General features: G+C 38.4%; 1 protein-coding gene across 2 annotated transcripts in view; it reads left to right on the forward strand.

Moving 5' to 3' along the window:
* The window catches only part of LOC126797663 (uncharacterized), a 251,411-nt gene that overhangs the window by 149,351 nt on the left and 89,462 nt on the right, over positions 1–12,598 (forward strand). The window contains exon 4 of one of the 2 annotated variants that reach the window (XM_050524347.1): positions 4,403–4,412. The exons of the other annotated variant lie outside the window; for it this stretch is intronic. The gene's annotated coding sequence lies outside the window, so the exon portion shown is untranslated. Of the gene's footprint in view, positions 1–4,402; positions 4,413–12,598 lie in introns of those variants that run through there. 2 annotated transcript variants of the gene reach the window in all.

Consider the following 12,598-nt stretch of genomic DNA (forward strand, 5'->3'; position numbering starts at 1 on the left):
AGCACTCAGGGCCGAAGGATAGGTCATGGAAGAGGCCAAGACCCCACTATCAGGCCCCGACAAGGGCGCCACCCCTAGCTATCAGAGCAGCACCAGTCAGACCATTAGCAGCAGTGAGGTGTTATAGCTGCAATGAGATGGGACATTACGCCTCAGCATGTCCGAAACCGAAGAGAGCAGGCTGCCACCGGTGCGGGCAAGTGGGACACATAGCTCGAGATTGTACCCGACCACTTCCGGGTAGACAGGAACGGCCGCAGAGACAGCTACCAGCGGGCCAAGCTAGAGTGTTCGCAGTGGGTCAGCGAGACACAGGAGTGGAAGGTACATTATCACTTTTTGACTACCTTGCTAGAGTGTTGTTTGATACGGGAGCATCACATTCATTCATTGCTAGTTCAGTAGTGGAGATGCTAGGATTGATTCCTACACCTCTCAGGGACGCCTTATGTGTCACTTCACCCCTTGGAGTGTCACTTGAGTTAGAGACAATCTGCAAAGCTTGTCCTATATTGATTGGAAGTAGAGAGTTCTCTGCTTCGTTGATTGTGATTCCGGACCACACTTATGATGTGATCTTGGGGATTGATTGGTTGAGACCACAGCATGCTGTGATTGATTGTTTTGACATGGTAGTGTCCTTTCATAGACCTGGAGAGCCAGTGTTTCGTTATCGTTGCCTCAAGTTCGACAACGCCATGAGATCAGGAGTTTTGGCACATGTGGAGTCAGCGGATCAGAAAGTGACTATCGCAGACATTGTGGTAGTATCTGAGTTTGGTGAAGTGTTCCAAGAGATACCGGGGCTACCTCCTCGAAGAGTGGTAGATTTCTGCATTGATGTAGTACCCGGTACAGCACCTGTGTCAAAGGCGCCATATTGAATGGGGCAGAATGAACTTAAGGAGCTGAAGGTGCAGATCGATGAGCTATTAGACCAAGGGTTCATTAGACCTAGTGTTTCACCTTGGGGAGCACCTTTTTTGTTCGTAAAGAAGAAAGATGGGTCTCTGCGGTTATGTGTGGACTACAGAGAGCTGAACAAGGTGACCATCAAGAATAGGTATCCCTTACCTAGGATTGATGACTTGTTCGATCAACTCAAAGGTGCTACGGTATTCTCTAAGATTGATTTGAGATCCGGTTATCATCAACTCAGAGTGAAGGAAGAATATATATCGAAGACAGCCTTCAGGACCCGGTATGGACATTATGAGTTTGTCGTCATGCCATTTGGTCTAACGAATGCACCAGCTGTCTTTATGAGTTTGATAAACCAAGTATTTAGCCCGTACTTGGATGAGTTTGTTGTGGTGTTTGTGGATGACATTCTGATATACTCCAAGACACAAGAAGAACATGTGGTGCATCTGAGAACAGTGTTGCAGACCTTGAAGGAGGCGAGACTGTATGCCAAGCTAGAGAAGTGTGAGTTCTGGAAAGAAGAGGTCAAATTCCTTGGTCATGTTGTCTCAAAAGATTGAGTACTAGTGGACCCGGCAAAGGTCGAGGCAGTGAAGAATTGGAGCCGTCCAAAGAACCCTACAGAGATACGTAGTTTTCTCGGTTTGGCAGGTTACTACAGGAGGTTTTCTAGTATCGCATCTTCATTGACCAAGTTGACCAAGAAAGATACTCCGTTCGTGTGGACGGATGCATGTGAGGAAGCATTCAGCAAACTAAAGACTAGACTGACCACAGCTCCAGTTTTGACGATTCCCTCTAGTGGTGGTGGCTATGTCATTTACAGTGATGCTTTGCTCCAAGGTTTGGGTTGTGTGTTGATGCAGCATGGAGGAGTTGTTGCATATGGCTCGAGACAGTTGAAGATTCATGAGAAGAATTACCCGACACACGACCTAGAGCTTGCGGCAGTTGTATTTGCCCTGAAGATTTGGAGACATTACTTGTATGGTGAGAAATTTCAACTCTTTTCAGATCATAAGAGTTTGAAGTACTTGTTCTCACAGAAGGAGCTGAATATGAGGCAGAGGAGATGGATGAAACTCCTCAAGGACTATGACTTCACATTAGAGTACCACCCGGGGAAGGCAAATGTGGTGGCTGATGCCTTGAGCAGAAAACCGAGAGGCGTGGTAGCTTCACTTATGGTCCAGGAATGGTTCATGCTAGAAGCTGCATCAGAGTTTGATTCGGTACCATCGGGAGGAGAACCAAAGGTCTTTCTTGGTAGTGTCACAGTGCAACCCACATTGATCACGAGGATCATACAGGGTCAGGCGCAGGATAGACACTCACGAGCTAAGTTGGCGGATCTTGTAGTTGATACGCTTGATGAGTGTCCTTCTGAGTGGAGAGTTGGACCCGATGGAGGGTTGAGGTTTGGGGCAAGATTGTGTGTCCCAGATTGTGATGATCTTCGGGAGGAGGTTCTTCGTACGGCACATCGTTCACGCTATACCGTCCATCCAGGGAACACCAAGATGTACAAGGACCTATGTAGACAATTCTGGTGGAACGGTATGAAGAAAGATGTAGCAGAGTTTGTATCGAAGTGCCTTACATGTCAGCAAGTGAAAGCAGAACATCAACGACCAGCTGGCATGTTGAAACCACTGACTATTCCTCTTTGGAAGTGGGAGCAGATATCTATGGATTTTGTGACCGGGTTGCCTAGATCGAAGAAGGGTCACGATGCCATATGGGTGATTGTCGATCGATTGACGAAGTCGGCTCATTTTCTCCCAGTGTCGATGAAGTACTCCGTGGACGTGCTTGGGAAACTATATGTGGATGAGGTAGTGAGACTTCATGGTGCTCCAGTTTCTATTGTTTCCGATAGAGATGCACGTTTCACTTCGAAGTTCTGGGGTGGTTTGCAGAAGGCGATGGGCACTACCTTGGATATGAGTACCGCTTTTCACCCTCAGACGGATGGACAGACAGAGAGGGTGAATCAGGTGATGGAAGACATGTTGAGAGCATGTGTGTTGGATTTCAAGGGTAGCTGGGAAGATCATTTGAGATTGATTGAGTTTGCCTACAACAACAGCTACCATTCTAGCATTGGCATGGCACCGTATGAGGCACTTTATGGTAGGCCATGTGGATCTCCGATCTGTTGGGCCGAAGTTGGTGATGAGGCACTGATGGGCCCAGAGGTGGTTCAGGAAACCACTGAGAAGATCTCGATCATTCGGGATAGAATCCGGACCGCTCAGAGTAGACAGAAGAGCTATGCAGACCTGAAGAGGAGACATGTGGAGTTTGAGATTGGTGATCATGTGTTCTTGAAAGTTTCACCTATGAGGGGTGTAGTGAGATTCGGCAAGATGGGAAAATTGGCACCGAGGTATGTTGGGCCTTTTGAGATACTTGAGAAGGTGGGCGAACTAGCATATCGACTAGCCTTGCCTACTAGCATGTCGGGCGTTCACAACGTCTTCCACATTTCCATGCTGAGGAAGTATGTACCAGATGAGTCACATGTGATCGATCATAGCACCATTGAAGTGAAGAAAAATGCCACATTTGTTGTCGAGCCGGTTCGTATCCTGGATAGATCCACAAAGAAGCTACGGCGGAGAAAAGTTGAGCTAGTCAAGGTGCTGTGGAGTCACCATGATGAGGGTGATGCATCTTGGGAGCTAGAGTCAGACATGATGACCAGATATCCACAGTTGTTTGTTGAGTGAGCTTGAATTTCGGGACGAAATTCCTTTAAGGGGGGTATATTGTAATAACCCCAATTTTTCAAAACGATATTTGATTTGAAGTAAATTCTATAAAGTTTTGAAATTCATTTAAATTGAATTTGATTGTTTGCAAGTGTTACGAAAACGGAAACGGAAACGTTCCGAGAACGTTTAATAAGAAAACGTTACGTTTCCGGACGAATTTATCGACTTTTATTCCGTCGCTCGGTTGCGAAAACTTTCTTCACGAAAGTTGTAGAGCTCGTCGATACGAGTTCGTGGATATGTGACACGTTCGAAACGGACATCGTACGTAAAAGTTATTAACGTCGGAAGTTAGTTTCCGATTTGGAAACTGGTATAAATAGAACATTTATGAGATTAGGGTTTCCATAATTGGAAACCCTCTCTCTCCCATTCAGCCCGCCTCCCTCTCTCTCTCTCTCTCTCTCTCTCTCTCTCCCTTTCTCCCTCACGACACTCTCTCCCGAAACCATCGATCTCCCTCCCCGATCTCCACCACCGCGCGTCCGTGAGCCACACCGCCGGCACTACGAGCGTCGCACGGCCTCCAGCAGTCGACCCCGAGGTCGACGCACTGTCTCTCGCCGTCGTGGAGACGCGTTGCACGTCACCGAGCCAAGACCGACTGGTTCGAGCTCGTCGGCGATCCTCCGGTGCTTCCACGGCGTGATAGAGGTAAGGGTTGTGAAATTGAATGGGTTGTGATGTTGTTGTGTTGATTTTGGAGGTTTTTGTGGAGAATCGGAGGTGGATGGAGGAGAGGGATACCGCCGCCTAGAGGCGGCGCGTGTGGGAGTATGGGGCAAGCCATGGGTGGTCGGAGACCGTAGGAAGGTGGAGGGAAGGAAGAGGGTGGTTTTGGAGGCGGCGGTGGCGTGATACGCGCCGTGGTTAGCCTCGGCGCGTGGGCCCCACGCGCGGTCGCCAGAGGTGGCGCGTGTGCCACACGCGCCGCCACGTGCGGCGGTGGGAACAGTTTTGACAGAAGGGTATTTTGGTAATTTACTGTGCACGGTAAATGTAAATGTAAATTTTAATTACTGCGGTAAATGTAATTAAATTTTACCTTCGGTAAATGTAAATATATATTACTTTCAGTAAATGTAAAAAGTAATTTTGTAAAAGGGTAATTTAGTAAATTTTATTTACTGAATTTGTATTTACATTTAAATCGTACGTATACGTATTAATATTTATACGTACAGAAATACGTATTAATATTTATACGTACAGAAATACATATTAATATTTATACGTACAGAAATACGTATATAATATTTATACGTACAGAAATACGTATTAATTGCATATTTGTACAGTATCCGGGAATAGTAACAGTGAATAGTACCACTGAACAGTAACTTCGTAAAACCGAAAAATTGCTGAACAGTAACCGATTATTACTGTTTCGGCATTTAAAGGTTACGAAACGATTCTAAATTCTTCTCTTATCTTTTCAAGGTGATCGTTAAACCGAGGAAAGGAATTATCATCGGGAATTGTGGAATTACGCTCGAGTCGTTAAGGTGAGTAAAATCTCACTGAATTACGAATCTATCCTCGTAGTGATTCAACATTTTTGCAAGTGTGTTTATCAAATGAATTACAACATGTATATAATTTAGTGGACTACATATATACAGTATAATGGTAATAAGTACATATATATATATAGTTCATTAAATTACGTACTGTTATTAATCCATTAACAATAGTCATTCGGTGACGGAAAATTGTGCATGAGTATGTGATTTAAATGGTACGATATGATGTGAGAATATCGTATGTAATTCTTCAGGTGTTTATGAAATATGACATGTATAGGATATAGTGGACTATGTATATATTGTATAAATGGTAATAAATACGAATATATATAGTTTGCTATATAATATACTGTTATGATTTTTATTGTGGTGATATCGTGAAAGTTTTAAAACGTACAATATGATGAGTGATTATCGTACATGATTTTTATCACGGAGAATGTTAAAAATTGTGATTTGTCTTCGGACGTGATGTGTGGTACAATATGATGTGAGATTATTGTACGTGTTTGGCAAGTCGGAACCTAGCCTTTGGCCGGGCGAAAGTTACGATACAGTTAGAGCTCTAGTCTGTCTGCCTTAGTACTGCATGTGAGGTAACGGGTGGTTATCTGCTCATGGGTACTCAGTTTATTTTGGATGTTGGGTAGCAGGTGGCTATCCAATATCAACGGTGTATTACGAGAGGGGTAACAGATGTGTACCAGCGTTCTTGGTACCCGTATTATAAATGCATTGGGTAACCAGAAGGGTTACTTAATTTCCTCATGAGCGTTTTATTTCATATTTCTTTGGGTCAACCAGATGGGCTGACTATTGACTCATGAGGGCATTTATATTTGTTGTTTTGTGATCTTTCGTATATATTGATATGCGAACTGTATTGTGATTTTACTCATACGAGCTATAAGCTTACCGGGTTTGTGTTTACAATCCCGGTGCACCAATTCGATGGTGTAGGGGATAATTCTGCAGGTGCTGATTAGTGGGGGTTGAGTGACGACTACAGAGGCTCGAAGTCGTTCTTATCCTACTTGTGGTGAGGTTTTAGCGTGGGTTTGTGTGTGAGAAGTTGTGTAATTTCATTTGTGAGATTTGTGAGTGATTTGTGAGGATTATTACATTTCCATTTTATGTATGGATTATAAATTTGGGTTGTAATAATTGGTTGACTGAGTTGTATTGAGAACTCAGAATTGATCCGCTGTTACACTTTAATGATTTCGATTTATTTGAGATTATTTGGTGTTTAACGACTTTAGAATTTTGAGTTTTTAAGCTCGAAATTTTGGGGTCGTTACAACATATTTTGGTCATTCAACATACATAGAAATGTTATTTGAATTATTGAATGATAGGGGTATGTATCAAGAGTTTATAGGTTTGTATTTAAAACTTCTATTTTTTTAAAGAAAATTAAAATGTCAAGCTTGTCCTGACATGTAGTTGGGTTTTATGACTTTTATCTCAATTTGTATGTCGGGTTAGTCTTGATTATGTTAAGTTTTAGTCTTTAGTTTATCCCTATAATAGGATTTCGGGTTAGTCTTGACACGGTAAATGCGGTTCGGTTTTGGACAAAACTCATAATCCACCCAATTTTTAAAACCGGTTCAGTTCGGTTTGGTTTTCTCATTTTAGAGATTGTGACCCACAACCCAATCAAACCCGTACAATTTGATTTTTGAATTTGGTTCAGTTCGCTCGGTTTTTTTTACCTGTACGTAAACTACATAATATTAAACATTAATTTTAAAGTACAAAGTTTTACGTCAATATAATAAAAGGTCAAATTGATTATTCTAAGCCTAATTAATTAACATCTCCATAATCCATATTTAGCTCAAGTACAAAAAACACTGATGCGTTAAAATTAGAGAGGAACTTACATGATATGAAATATTATCAGAATCGTTGATCAAAGAATTCATTTCTAGAGTCAACATACAAAGAGATGCGAAATGAGATAGAAATCAAGGGAGGAGAGAAGAGCAAAGGAGAAGCTATGTGGACTAGTATTGCAAATTGAAGTGAATTTGTAGTAGGCGTTAAACTAAAGTGATGTTTAGAAAGTGAGAGAGGATCATAAGTTTTTTTTTGTCTGCGAACGAGAGAAGCCACAAGATTTATTAAGTCAATTAGGTTTACATTGACTTTTAGTTTTGTTCTATTTTTTTAATGAAAAAATAAAAATATATCAAAACGATCACTACCAAAATTAATGATTTAGACGACAACCACATTTTGTCACCTAAGACCATATTTTCGTCGACTTAAGTCATTAGGTGACGAAATTTTCATCTAAGTTCCGTCAACTAGACGTTGTCACCCAAGTACTTAGACGACGAAATTTAGTCTTTCGTCACCTAAGTATATTGTAAAACAACGAAATGAATCTTGTCACCTGATAAATAACGTGATAAATGTAAATACTTGAACGACGAATTATATTTATCACAAACCCTATTAATATATTTTTCTTTTTTTATCAACTAATATTTTTCTGAAATTAATATGCGAAATATTTTATTTTGTATTAATATTTATTAAATTTTAATATGATGGGTTTTTCTGAATATTTAGTGCTCTAATTAAGATTATCAGTCTTAATTGTCCTCAACCACAGCCTGTCACTTCAACATCGTTGAAACCACCACCACAACCACCACCACCATCGATCAAAAACCATTGTGTAATGCCTTTGTCACCATCTCTGTATTTTTGGAAATCAAAATACAACCACCACTTGAGCCACGAACTCACCCTAAAACAACGCCACCACCAAGATCAACGACCACCCAAATTGAGCAAAACTTCATATTTGAAACCAAACCAAATCGCGATTAAAACTTCCGATGAATTGTTTACCACCTAAACCACAAACTCACATCAAGACCATGCCACCACCAAGATCGATGACTACTGAGATCAAGCAAAATTTCAGATCAAAATTTTTTGAGGAATGGTAAGGGAGGTATATACCGCTTCGTGCTAATCTAGATGATATGATGATGGATCTTAATTGGATTCGGAGAAGAGGAGTTCTAGGGATCACAAGGGAGAAAAAAGTGGGAAAGAAACAAAATGAGAGAATTGATGATATGATGATTATGAAAGATCTTGCTTTCTTCTCTATACATAGGGGGTTTTGGGATTACTGGGGAGTGGGGATCTTTTGTTTCGAGGAAGGAGAGTTCATTGATGAATCGATCAAAATTGATTATAATAGAGAGAGGAGAGAATGAAATAGTTGAGTGTAATTAATATGGATCGTTAGATCTAAACTTATCCAACGGCAACAAAGTCGATCCACACCATGGCTTTAATTGGACAGTTTTTACAATTAATCAGCACCATCATTAATCTTCTAATCTTCAACTTTCAACTTTGGGTTTTCCTTCTATAAAGTACAATAGTGGAAGGAAATAATTGGGCTTACTCTATTAGTAAATATATATAATTACTACAAATATTTTCAAAATTCCTTACCTTATTTATCTGTCTATATGTGTTAAATTGAACCTTAGACCTTCTAAATTTATAACATTTTCTAAAACAATATCAATCTTTGATTAGTATTAAATTGTTTACTATAAACTTATCTTAATTGTACTTTAGCATAAATAGAATTAAGATGCAATTACAACTCACAATATAATTAAAATAAATATAATTTGCTATTGATCGATGTGTATTTATGATTTTTTGTTACAAGAGCTAAATCGAAGCAACATCTAATTTATTTCTAAATAAGTCTTTATTAGCTATGAATCTATCAACTTATTCAACTTCTCAATTTATACAAATTACTTTAGGACATCTTCTTAATGGAATGAAATAATATTTACACGTACTATTAATTGGCGAGTTTCTGAAATTAGTTTTAACCATCCATAAATCTTCAATCAAATGAATGAACTAAAATTCACTAATATCAATCCTAATAACCCAAAGCCTTCAAATTTGAAAATAATATTAGTCTTAATTATTATTATTATTATGCTAATTAAATTGATATTTTTGTCATAATTCCTTAATTACCATATATATTGACCAATGTCTGTATGTGCATGTAGCTTGAGCTCGATTTCGTTAATATATATGCATGCTAAATTGAACCTTAATGAAATGAAAACGGATCGGAGTTGACATTCTTAGTTTTATTAGTCTAGGAATCTTAGTTTTATCAGTCATTAATTGTCTTTAATTTTTATTTATCTAGGAATCTTTGTTTTATTAGTCTTTAATTGTCCTTACATGTCAATAGAATGCAATAATGAGTTAGTCATCTGAGAAAACCAACTTGTCACCTAAGTATCATTAAAACAACAAAATAAAAGTGTGTCATCTAAGTGTTGTGTTTAGATGACAAAAAATTAATTCGTCGACTTAGTTACCATCTTAGACGACAAAAACCAATGTCGTCATTTTAGTGCGCCCATTTAAATGAAGATACAAGTTTTTGTCGTTTGAGTTCCACTAAGGTGACGACTTGTTTTACTTAGGTGGCGAAACCAATTTCGCCGTCTAACATTTTCTTAGGTGACAAAGATTTTTTGCAGTTGTCGCCTAAGTTACTTTTTTCGGTAGTTTCGATGACATTGAACGTTGACTTCGGGTTGGGTTGGTTTCGTTTCGTTCGGTTTATGAAGGAATGACCCCAAAACCTAACCCAAACATAATCGGTTCGGTTCGTTTTTTTTTCGGTTTTTGATTTTTTTTCAAATTCGGTGTGGGTTTGAATGTGGTTTTTTCGGTTTTCGGGTCTGCGTGTCCACCCCTATATTATCTTATATTTCTATGCATCATATCCTTAGTTTATATGTTTATTTCTCTAAATTATGATTGATTTATGTTATTTTAGTATGTTTTTAGGTTTGTGTCAAAGAGAGAAGAATAAAGGCTAAAATGAGCTAACTAAGATTAAATGACAATTATATTATTCGTTGTCAGAATCTGCCAGTGTAAAAGATCCAACTTTGCTGAGCTATTATGAAAGTTACAGATCGAGTCAGACCATGAGCCATATATCATTGGAAAGATACATAAGACTATTTTATGTAGGATTTTACGATACTCTGAGAGGAAGTTATGATTGTTTGAGTGACGAGAGGTCAGAGCTGAAACCTGCCCAGGTTCAGTAGCATTCATGGATAGTTCAAGTTTCGATACTCTGAGAGGAAGTTATGATAGTTTGAGTGACAAGAGGTCAGAGCTGAAACCTGCCCGGGTTCAGTAGCATTCATGGATAGTTCAAGTTTCATGGCACAAGTGCATTCAATTTCAATAGATCAAGGTCAACAATTCAGATGATGATGCAAATGGTACATGGATTCCTACTTTTACAAGAGATGTTTTAAGGTTTTCCCATTCCATATCAAGTTAGGAGTTTGAAACCAAGCTTTACAAGAAAACTAAGTCAAAGATGAGTAAGAATCTTCCCTATATAAGGGAGCACAAATTTCATATAAGAGGGAGGTCTCTGAAGCACAATGTAGATGCCAAAGAAGCAGAGATCATTCATCTATCTTCCTTATTCCATTCTTTTATGTTTTTCATAGTTATAGTTTGTTAAACCTTTTTCTAGGGTTAAAATAATGTTCCATCATGCTTGTTTATGTAGTTTAATGTTTTATTGATAGATTTGTAATTTCTTTATGATGAATCCTTGATCACTATTTGAATTGATGCTTTATGTTTAAGTTATTTGATTGATCACCTTAGAGCTTTGCATATAGTAATTATAAGATAAATTTGAAGCAGACATGCAATATAATTTATGAAGTTTCTTGTGATTAAGTGTGGCGAATTACATTGTTACTCAAGAGAGTGATGGTTTGCTTGATTTCCTTGTTTTCTATAACGTAATGAGTCATGCATGTTAAAATTATATTTGAGAATGATAGACTCTATAGCTAAGATATACGACCTTTACCCGAGAGAGAGAGAGAGAGAGAGCATCATACACTTAAGGAAACTATGGTTTAGAGTACCTGATAATAACATGGATACGAGAATTGTCATATAGAGAGACGAAATAATCTATTAGTTGCATCGATACATAAATATGATTGTTAGTGGTTGATTATGATACCATAGGTTTTACATTATTTATTGTTATCTTATCTCACTTGTTATTTCAAAATCTTAAAACCATATCTCGATTGTTTTGTGTTCTTAGTTTAGATTAAGTAAGTTAGGATTAAATCGATTCTCAATCCTTAGTTGGAACGACCTCATATTTGCACAGTATGCTAACGACGATTTGTGCGTTTGCGAGTTTTAATTAAAATTCAACAATAGTATACACCATGAAGGTTTGTCTTATCATGAAAAGAGGTGATAGCGAGTGAATATGTAATGACCATTTTGACATGCGTATATAAATGAATATCTTTAAAAATTATTAGTATATATATATATTACAAGCTAATATGACTTTTTAACTATTTCAACTAAATATGACTTTTTAACTATTTCAACTAAATATGACTTCAAAATGGCTAGCAATATTACAAGTAACAATTTGATTCACATGCATGAACAACACAACGGCCTCTATTTTCTCTCTCCCTTTCTCTAGGCGTCTTTGTGGACTACAAGTATATATAAGAGATTGTTGGGACGAGGTCGTGTTTGCATGATGATTAATCACAGTGGCAGATCTTGCCCTCGAGAATAGGAGGATGAGAGCAACTTGGAAGTGAGCCTCCCACCGTTGCACAAACTCTGGTGGCCCTTGTAACGTCTAACACTCTAGCTTGTGTTAGCCACTCTAACTGTCGATTCAATTTTTTCTAAAGGAAAAGCAACATGTTCAAATCATGTAGGTTCTCGGGTTTCCATCAGCCATGGTTATGGGTATGGACAGGCCGGTCTTGTGTTTATGAGGGTTTAAGGCGAAAAATATTTTGAGGCTCCAAAATCAATGTTTAAAAAACCGTAAATAAAACAAAATAAATTCATCTACTACATTTGAGCTATTAATAAGTCACAAGTTTAAATTTCGACGAATTGCAATTATTTAATGATCTCTCAGATGCTATAAGAAAAAACTTGAAATGAATGAAAAGAAGACTTTTTTTTATTGTAATCTCACATGCCTTTTCTAACCTTTTTTGTAGTGCTCATACATCTCACTTATTTAGTTGATATATGGTAACTTTTCATCCTATTCAATAGTAATTAGTCTTTTTAATTACCATTTTCTTTCATTTATTTTCCTTGATTGAGGCCCCCTTAAATGTAGGGTCCTATGCTTGAGCCTACTTGCTCTTGTCCCCGGCCGGCAGTGGGTATGGACGTGGAAGAGAAGAAGATGATTTTATATGATTATGGGAACAAATTAAAGCTAAGTTTAACCTGGATATG

This window comes from Argentina anserina, chromosome 6 (assembly GCF_933775445.1).
Source record: "Argentina anserina chromosome 6, drPotAnse1.1, whole genome shotgun sequence".
Taxonomy (NCBI): Eukaryota; Viridiplantae; Streptophyta; class Magnoliopsida; order Rosales; family Rosaceae; genus Argentina; species Argentina anserina.